This window comes from Nothoprocta perdicaria, unplaced genomic scaffold (assembly GCF_003342845.1).
Source record: "Nothoprocta perdicaria isolate Ctin4 unplaced genomic scaffold, notPer1 scaffold_203, whole genome shotgun sequence".
Taxonomy (NCBI): domain Eukaryota; kingdom Metazoa; phylum Chordata; class Aves; order Tinamiformes; family Tinamidae; genus Nothoprocta; species Nothoprocta perdicaria.
Genome location: NW_020455239.1, coordinates 1,420,956 through 1,431,274, shown reverse-complemented (window position 1 = coordinate 1,431,274; position 10,319 = coordinate 1,420,956). Strand labels below are relative to the sequence as shown.

General features: G+C 50.2%; 2 long non-coding RNA genes across 2 annotated transcripts; both read right to left on the bottom strand.

Annotated features, from left to right (window-relative positions):
* Positions 1–854: 854 nt before the first annotated feature.
* LOC112946350 lies at positions 855–1,110 on the bottom strand. The gene is made up of 2 exons (XR_003249226.1): positions 1,048–1,110; positions 855–922 (listed from the first exon to the last, which is right to left on the bottom strand). It is a non-coding gene; the product is annotated as an uncharacterized LOC112946350 (long non-coding RNA).
* A 474-nt stretch (positions 1,111–1,584) lies between these two features.
* LOC112946365 lies at positions 1,585–2,824 on the bottom strand. Its single transcript, XR_003249230.1, has 2 exons — positions 2,772–2,824; positions 1,585–2,659 (listed from the first exon to the last, which is right to left on the bottom strand). It is a non-coding gene; the product is annotated as an uncharacterized LOC112946365 (long non-coding RNA).
* Positions 2,825–10,319: the final 7,495 nt, after the last annotated feature.

The window sequence follows — 10,319 nt, the reverse complement described above, 5'->3', positions numbered from 1 at the left end:
AAAATTGGATAATGAAAAAGGTGGAGCTTTGCCCGCCCTCTGGTACGCCTCCTGACACGTGGTGGCCCTACGTGGCGGGATGCGCCAGATATAAAAAACGATCGTGGATCAGAGAGGGGGAGAGACTTCCAACCGAGATCTACGTTGTCTCCGCGGGGACGCCCGCAAGCTTGGAGCCTGTCAGCCACCTCTGGTCCACGGCGGGGGAATGATCGGTCTCGCTGTCCTGCTGGCAAGTATCCTCTCGTAAGTAATTGCTACGTAGGCGCCTCGTTCCGCAGGTAGTTGYTAAGTAGTCRTCTTGYTTTAGTGTGATGTTAGTGTGAATTGTCCTAAATAAACTAAGGGGTGGATTTTGCTCTCAGTGCGTGTGCTTTCAATTGCCGAGCCCCGAACCCATCCAGAACAAATGGTCACAAGTTTTAAGGGCCACCAACAGTGACAGCCTGGAGGTGGAGGGACAAAACGCCTTGAGTCGCATCAGTGGCGCAAGATGGGAGCCGCCGGCACAATGAGCGCAACTCGGGCCGGACRGGAAGACGAAGGATGCCTACGGCACGACTGTTGCACAGAGGCATATGCGTTCCCAGACCCTGAGCACAAGAGCGACCTCAAGACCTGAACAAAAGCACACGGCTACAACAGGCACCGCAGAGACGCGAGCCGGAGCCGCCTGCCCTAGCAAGCCCACGCATTCTCCTGCGCAACACCCGAGACGCCACCCTCACGCACCACTCATCCACAAGACACATCCCTACTAGACAGGCTGGCAACCCCGCACAGAACCGACAACCCGACGTGTCCCATCTCCCCACTTAACTTGGGCAGAGCTCTGGGTCAACGTGGCATTTTGGGAGCCATCCTCGAGGGGTGGACGCATCTTCTTCCATCTCATTTCAGGCACCCCATTCACCTCTGGCATCTACCAAGTCAGAGCACAGGTAGACATCCTGATAAGAGTTGGCACCTACCTCATTCACAGAAAAAAAAACAAACAAAAAAAACCCCACCACTCTCCCTCACATTTATCATGCTCTTTCTGCTCACCTGCACTCTGCCAGATCCTCGTTCTGGTATCAGGACTGTGATGACATKCAGGACATCTACAAAGAAGAAAAAAAACAYCAAGTGACTCTKGTGCTAGACAAGGAGAAGTAGTCCGAGAACTCCTGACTCCTCACTATACTCAGKCAAGTCGGGCTCACCTCAAATSCTCATCTAGGAGTGCRGAACGGCCACACAGCACCTGAAGGAGCAGGGGAAAAAGCAAGTCAACGAGAGGCAGCCTGGCAACACCACACCRCACAACAACAAAATACCCACCCGGCCGGAGGCATCTCCTTCTCACCTGCTCGGGCCTCTCCTGTCCGCACGGCTTCTCCTCTTGGCGACCCCTGGCACAATCTGCTAATGCCAAACAGAGAGCACACTGTGAGGGAATGACACAATAACACCCGCCTGCAACAATACCCCACAATGGCACCAGGCCCCCAAAGATTATTCCATCAGGGGATTACACACACACACTCACAGACCCGGACCATTGCTGTCAACCTTTGCACGCTGCTACAGCGGACTCCCACAGGCGAGGCGGCTCCGACCGTGCACGTACAGCCACGCACACAAACAACACTGGACAGACAGAGAAAACTTGATGCAAGAGAGACCTGGTAGCGCACGGAAGATACCGAGGGCCAGAGAAGCCTTACGACATCRCGACCGCGGGGCCCTGACGCTCGGCAAAGAGCGGATCGAAGTCGAGCGACGGCGCCGGGTCGGAAAGGGGCCGGCAAAGTTGGAGACGGCGATGAGGAAGAGGCCTTTGAAAAAATATCCGATGATGGAACAATGCGGGGAAGACGACCCCGAAAGGGTGCCCGAAAGACGCAAAACAAGAACAGCTATCGAGGGGAAAATGTGGCCTCATGAGACCTTGATGATGGTCAAAAGCACAAACAGTCACCAATGGGGACAACCTGGAGATGGAAGGACAAAACATCTCCGAGCTGACTTCGCAACGCAAGATGGGATCCGCTGGCACGATGAGCGCAACTCAGGCCAGGGGAAAAGACAACGGATGCCTACGGCACTACTTTCRCACAGTGCCGGATGCGTTCCCGATCCCTGAGAACAAGGGCTACCTCAAGACGCGAGCAAGAGAGCACAGCTACAACAGGCACCACAGACACGGGCCGGAGTCGCCTGCCCTAGCAAGCCCACGCTTCCTGCTGTGCAACACCCGAGATGGCACCCTCACGCCCCACTCATCCACAAGAGGCATCCAAACTAGACACGCTGGCACCGCAAGAGCACACCCACATGGACACACAACATCCCAACACCTTCCATCCCTCCACTTAGCTTGCGCTGTGCTCTGGGTTGCTGCGACACTTCGGGAGACATCCTCAGTTGGCAGAGGYACCTCCTTCGATCTTATTGCAGATGCCCCGTTGGCCACYGTCACCTGTCAGACTGGAGCAYGAGCGGTCGCCCTTGTAACGGTTCGGTTCCCGCATCGGTCACAGAAACGCCCTCCCGCAAAGTACCGCCGTCGCTCCGCTCGCCCGCGACTCGCCGTAATTCGGCTCTGGTATCGGCGCTGTGATGACGCTGCCAAACCCACGCAGCAGTATCGGGACTGTGAGGACACCCGAGACACCTATAGAAAAAGCAAAACAAACAAAAAATAACCAGTGACTCTCATGCTAGGCAGAGAGGAAGTAGCCTGAGAACTCCTGACACCCCAGCCTACTCAGTCAAGTCTGCCTCACCTCACATCCTCATCTGGGAATGCAAAAAGTTCATAGGGCACCTGAAAAGCCAAGGGAAAAAGCAAATCGGAGAGGCAGTCTGGCAACACCCCATCACACAACAATAAAATACAGGCCCACCGACCCACGGGCATCCCTCTCTCACCTGCTCAGGCCTCTTCAGCCGGTACAGCTTGTCCCTTCAATGATCCCCGGCACAATCTGCGAACACCAAAGAGACAGCACGCTTTGAGGAGATGACAAAATCCACGCTCACTTGCAACAATACCCCACAATAACGTCACCGCCCCGCCCCACACCCATATTATTCCATTGGCGAATATCACACAGCTCCGGGCCATCGCTGCCGAGGTTTGCGCTCTACTCTAGACGACCCTTGCGGGCGAGACGGCTCCGACCATCTGCAGACAGCCTCGCACACAAACATCATTGGACAGAGACAGAAATGCAAAGATGACCTCTAGTCCTTAGTATCTTCCGTGCGGTACCAGAAGCCCAACGACGTGGCACCCGCGACCCTCGGCAAAAGGGCGGTTCGAAGTCGGGCGATGGCGCCCGTGTCGGAAAGGGACCGGCAAAGCCCGAGAGGGCGATGAGGAAGAGGCCTTTGAAAGAGATCTGATGCCGTAACAACACAGGGAAGATGACTCTGAAAGGGTGATGGTTTTGCCTGTGGATGGCGTTTACTGTTAATATCTAATAATACAGAAATGAAAGAATGCATCTAATGAAACTATTGGTTTACCAGGCACTGAGTTTTAACTACAGACAATAAGGTATAGGCCCCTAACCATTACTACACACAAACGAGAATAGTGATTAGGAAAAAGATACATGACTTACTGTCTAAATACGTGACAGATCCAAATACGCCCAGATCCGCGGTCGCCGGGGAGGCCCGGTTGCGGCGAGGATTTGGAGAGCCTTCCCGGCAACTGGGAGCTCTTACGCGGTGCGTCCACCTGTAAGCGAGGTCTCCAAAGTCGCCGTAAGAGGGGTCCAGCTGTTATAAAGCTGAATCGGCAAAATCACCATTTTTTTTTGTTAGCGGTAACATCTGGTAGGTCCTGCTTTCCTTCGCATCCGGGGCCGGGACCTGGCCAGAGCCCCGGCTTCGGATGGGAAAGGGCCCTTCGAAGTCAAAACTACTTGCCTGAAAGCCTACAGAAGCTACAGCTTAATGAGTCTATGTGCAGGTTAGAAGCAATTTACAGGYGAGTTCTGCTACTTCTACAAAAGGAGAGGCGTTTTCCGCTKTAAGTTGACCCTGGCTTGGGCCTGTCTTTCAAGCCCTGGTAGATCACATGAGAAGGTGCAACACAAGACTGGCTACCAAGAGAAAAATGCGGCCTTATATGGTCCCATTGAGGGTTACAAGCGGGACGGCCACCGACGGTGATGCCCCGGAAATGGAGGGATGGAACACCCCCGAGCCGCTTCACGGTGCGAGATGGGATCCCCCGGCATGACGAGGACAACTCGGGCCAGGAGTGAGGACAAAGGATGCCTGCGCTACTACTGCTGCACAGCAGCACCAGATGCGTTCCTGAACCCTAAGAACAAGGGTGACCTCAAGACCTGAGCAACAGAGTGCAGCCACAACACTCAGCGCAGAGACACAGGCTGGAGACGCCTGCCCTAGCAAACCGACGCATTCTCCTGCGCAACTCAACACGCATGCGTGGGCAGCCCCTCTCACTTGTTCCATCTCCTCCTGCCCCCTCAGCTTCTCTTCTCAGTGACACCGAACAAAATACATAATGACCGAGAGAAGAGCGCACTTTGAGGAAATGACAAAACCAAACCCACACCAACCCAAACCAACCACAGCGATATGCCATTAAAACACCTTTATCTCTTCTGGTGGCAAACTACAACTCTAGCCTGTGCGCCACAACAGCTGCGTCTGCCACAGCACCTCTAAAAGCAGAACAGCAGTGGGCGAGAGGGACGACATTGGCCCAAACACAGTCCCACGTTGGGCTCTGCTTCGTCTCACGGGCCGAGGCTCGCCTCGCCGTTTTGCTTTGGACACGAGCGACCCGCTCTGTGCCTTACTTGACACCTCACCACCTACAGGCGTAAAGCTAAAAGTTATCGAGAAAGCCCCCTGACCGCAACACTCTTCTCCTTCCAACAGCTCCCTAGCTCCCCTTCAGATTAAAGCAGGACTCTTTCTTGCTCCATTCCTTTTGGGAGCCTCAGGAACACTGCTCTGGATCTGAGCAGGGGGGAGGGGAGGAAGAAAAAAAAAAAAAAAAAAAAGGTCTTATATAAATCAGGGGAATTACCCATGAGCTGATCAACCGCCACCCCGGGCCATCGCCGATATGCTTGACAAGCTACTAAGCTACTACAGCCGACTCCCATAAGCGAGGAGGCTCCAGCCCCAAACTGACAAGCACGCACATAAAAATAATTCAAAAAGCGAGCGCCCATGAAAGAAAAGAGATGGCAAAGCTGGAGATCACGAGGCGTAAGTCATCGTCTAAAAATACTGGAGTCTGTGACGATGCAGGGAAGATAACCCTGAAAGCATTCTAGGAAAGTGCAAAACAACACTACTCTCCAAAGAAAAATAGGGACGGATAAGGCCTGCGAGACCGTCGCGAAGCTCACCGTCCGCAAACGGACGTGAGAGAGTCGGAGAGACGGAATGCGTCTTGGGTGCATTTGCGGGACGAGATGGGATGCCCTGGCAGAATGATGATGATTCGGGCCTGGCAGAAATGCAAAGGATGCCTACAGCGCTAGTATTGCGCAACATGCCTGCAACACATTGCAGGAAGAATTGTGTTGTTTGCGGCACAAACAACAATATCAGTCTCAAGACTAGAACAACAGAGAGCACAGCTACAACATGGACCATAGAGATACAGGCTGAAGCTGCCGGCACAAGCACACCTGCGCTTTCTCCTCTGAAATGCACAAACCTGCCTAACACCGCTCAGGGAAAAAAGGCAGGCACACAGAGACCCCAAACCTCTCTACTGCTTCACTTAGCTTTTGCAGTGCTCAGCACGGTGACAGGACCTCAGGAGCGCTCCTCGGTGGCCAAATGCATCCTGATGGTGGCCAAATGCATCCTACTACCATCTTGAGGTAGTAGTCAATCCTGTGACAGGTGGCTCCTTCCTTGGTCGGGAATAACATATCCTCTGAAGTATGGCTGTTGTCCCGCTCACCTGTGCCGTGCCAGACCGACTCCGTGGGATCGGGTCTGTGGTGATACCTAGAACAAAGAAAATTGCCGACCGACCCTTCTGCTAGGCAGAAATGGCTACTCCTCGAACCACGGAGACACCATTATATTCAGTCTGCCTCACCTCAAATCCTCAGCCGTGAATGGAAAACGACCGCTCGCTACCTAGGAAAGTGAGAAAAAGCAAATCACCATGAAACAGACCAACAATATCCCAATAAACAACCAATCGATAATACACTCGGACGCCACTCTCACCTGCTCGGGCCCATTGTGTGCACTCATGTTCTCCTCTCAACGATCGCAAACAATATCTACAACACTGAAAAAACAGCCCTCTGAGGGGAGGACAAAAACCCACACCCCAACCAACAACCCCAACCTCTACAATATTCCACAACACCACATTTACCTCTTCTGCAAGCCAGGATTGTGGAAACAACCCCCGCCGCAAGCGAGGCTCCGCCGACTCGCACGGAGCGACGCTCGCCTTTCCGTGCCGCTCTCCGATGCCGGCAACCCGCTATCCACATTCCTTGACAAAGGAAAAAGTGATTGAGAAAGCCCACAGACCAAAACATTCCCCTTCCAACGTCTCTCTAGCTCACCTTCATTTTAGGCAGAACCCTTTCTTACTCCGACTCTTTTGGAAGCCCTGGAAACACTGCTCTGCATCAGAAGAGCAAAATAAACAGGCACTGGCCTGACCAAACCACCCCGACCCCGTCCCCCCAAAATACATGAATACATCAGAGGACACACAGGCTGAATGGATCGCCGCTCCGGGCCATCGCGAGGCAGCTATGGCCCTGCACCGACAGCCGTGCACACGAACATCAGAAAGAGAAAAGCCATATGCATAAAAACCTATTACAGCACAAAAGATTCTGAGGACTAGAAAAAAGCTGTGAGATCGCAACTGTATGGCTGTGATGCTCAGCACAAGCGCAGATTGAAATGGAAATCCAGGGAGGCCCCCTTCTGTAAAGGCACCCAATAAATGCCACCTTTACCTGGTTCACATCCTCATCTCCAGTGCCATGGTTAAGGGGGACCGCGCCTCCCATGGTACCCATAAAAGCAGAATAGCCATTGGCAACTAGGACGGCACCGGTGGGACGACCGTGCCACGCTAAGCTCGGCTTTCTCTTCGTCCGTGCTCGGCTCTCTGCGCTCCTCCGGGACGCGACAGCCCGCGTCTCTGCGTTGCTTTGCACCTACAAAGACAAAGCGAAATGTCATTGAAAAACCCCACTGCCTACAACATTTGTTATGACAGCTCTAAAGCTCACCTTATGAGAGCATAACCTTTCATGCTCCTCTTCCTGAAGCTTTAAGTCCAGGGCAGCACGGCTGCAACAACAACAGCACAAGAGCAAACAAATAAAAAAAACCCACCACACACACACACACCCACCTTGAAACCCACAAACTGGAACACACTGAGAATGAGGGGTGACCCGTCCACCCCCTCTTTGCGTCACAGTGGCTAACGCCTGCACTGAACTCGGCTTCGGCCCCAGACGGGCACCCAGACGTTAGATAGACAGATGGAGAAAAGCTCTATACAATTAAAACTCTCTGGACACATAATAACCCGAGGACCAGAAAAACCATCGAGTTCACAGCTGGGCACTTCGGTGGCTCTGGGTAGTTCCGGAAAACAGTACGATGTCGCTCCTCGTGACGGAAAAGGGAGGTTGAAGCCGAGGCGATGGCTGTGGAAGAGGAGAGCCGGAAAAAAGCTCAGACTGTAACAAAACAGAGAAAAAACCGAAAAGGATGCCATAAATGTCAAGAAAGGCTTTGCTAAGGCCACAAAGATGGCCATCTGCAACGCTAAGGTGGAAGACTGCTTCTTATCACTGAACGAGATGAGATGCGCTGACACTACGTCAATGAGTCTAGCCATGGAAAAGATGACAGATGCCTAGGGTGATAGAGCTGCGTGTTGTGGAACACATCGACATGCGATGAGAATAAAATGCAACTACAAAATACAAAGATTGGAGACTACACAGTTACACAGACACAAGCCTGACCTGTCCACTCTAACACACCCCTGCTTGCAGAGAAATATGCTCTGCTATATATAATGTGCATTGGGCACTCATACAAAATGTCCATCTGTGCCACAAGCCAGGTAAAGGCAAATTCACAGAAGAAAAACTTCCCTGCCTTCTTCACCATTCTATTTATCTTTAGAGTGCTCGAGATGGTCATCGAGCAACAATACAAATTCTCAAAGACAGGGGTCTTTCCTCCCCATTTCTTCTTAGAGACCCTCCACTGCTGGCCAATTATCGCCTTTCCTCCCTGTTTCCTCTTGGAGACCCTTCATCATTATCAAAAATATAAAAAATTAAAATTAATGTCTTAAAAGGATAAAAGTGGACACAGGGGACATCCAAATGCCCCATACTAAGATTTGCTTTTACAAAGGGGAGGGGAAAAAAAAAAACCCTAAAGAAGGTTCCCATTACCTTTCAGCTTCATCTTCCATCTCCAAAGTAGCAATCTTTTTGGACAAAATAGGCTATCCTCTACAAAAAAACATGAATAATTGTTCCTAGAGATCTTTAATGCCATGATGACAGCTATTGGCCAAAACCACCTAACCCTACTACTCCCCTATAGCATCAACACCTGAATGAGATCCTCCTTCCTGGTGCCAGGGTTTTTATAGCCCTGACCCCACCCACTGCCCTACTGGGCGGCCCTGCCAGGGGGAGGGGCCCACTAATCAACCATAAATATATAAGGCTGGATAGCTGCAAGACTTTTCTTTCCTGAAGTGAAAGAGAAGGTACAGAAAAGCTAAGCATCCTGGTGAGAAAAAAAAAAAAAAAACCTGGTTGAGACTTCTAAGACTTCATATCCTATATTCAAGTTCAGGAAGGGAGAATGCAAGGAGGAAGGGGACAGGCTGTTCTCACTGGTGGCCAGTGATAGGACGAGGGGTAATGGCCACAARCTGAAGCACAAGAAGTTCCGTCTCCAGGTGAGGAGCAACTTCTTTACTGTTAGGGTAACAGAGCAGTGGAACAGGCTGCCCAGGGAGGTTGTGGAGTCTCCTACTCTGGAGGTCTTCAAAACCCGCCTGGATGCCACCCTGTGCCACATGCTCTAGGTGTGCCTGCTTGAGCAGGAAGGTTGGACTAGATGATCTGTAGAGGTCCCTTCCAACCTTAAATATTCTGAAATATTCTGAAATATTCAATATAGCAAGAGATCTGTTATTAAAATTCTTTTAATGCCACTTACCAGTAGGCAAGGTAGCAAAAGGGTATATGGAAAGAAAAAAAGATAATTAGAAAAGTAGAAAAGAGAAAAAATTTTGGAGAGAAAAATGAGAAATATGAAAGGATAAAAAGAACTAATGTAACAGGAAAAAATAATTTATAGGAAAGAGGAAGAATTGCGGGAAGGAGAAAAATATTGACTGGGTGAAGAGGCAGGAAGAGAGAAAGAAAAACAGGAATAACAGAGAAAAAGACACTTCATATGAGTGAATAAAAAAGCAATTAGTGCTGGGGGGAAAATAACAAAAAGAGAAAATTTTATTATGGGAAGAAATTCTGATATGAAGATAATTCGTTCCACAAGAAGAAGAGAAATATTAGACAGAGAGGAAGGATATAGCTGGGAGAATATAAAGAGAATAGATAGGTGGTGGGCCATAGAATTCATAGGAGAATACAAATAAGATTAACAGTGAGATAAAAGCAGAATTCTAAAGGAACTAGGAAAAAAATAATTGGGGGAGAAAGCAGAGCACTTATAGACAGAGAGGAAGGGAATAACCTGGGGAATACCAAGAAAATAGATATGGGTCGTCCAAGAGAATTATAGGGAGAACAGGAATAAAGCTAGGAGCGGAAGAAGAGCACATTTCCGGGGAAAACAGGAAGAGGAGGAAGGGTCACACAGTAAGGGAAGAGCTGGGAAAATAGAAAGAGAAATATGAGGTGGCATGGAAGTGAATTATAGAAGAAGAGGAATGAAATTGTTAGCGTGAGAAGAGTAGAATTCTGAGGGAAACAGTTCGATATTTATGACGGGAAGAATAGTAGTAGTTGGCACATAGGTAGGAATGGTTCGCGGCAAAAAAGAAAAAAAGAATTATTACGTGGCGGGTAAGTGAATTATTGCGAAAAGAGGGATCTAGTTCTGAGCCGGAGAGGAAGGGAATTGCAAGCCAAATAGGAGGAAATATATTAAGGGAAAAGAATAACGAGAGGAATACCAAAATATTTGTCATGTGTCATGCTAAAGAATTCTTGGGATAATAAGAGTAAAATATTAACAGGAGAGAAGGAAAAATCTGACAGCAATAGGTAGACAAA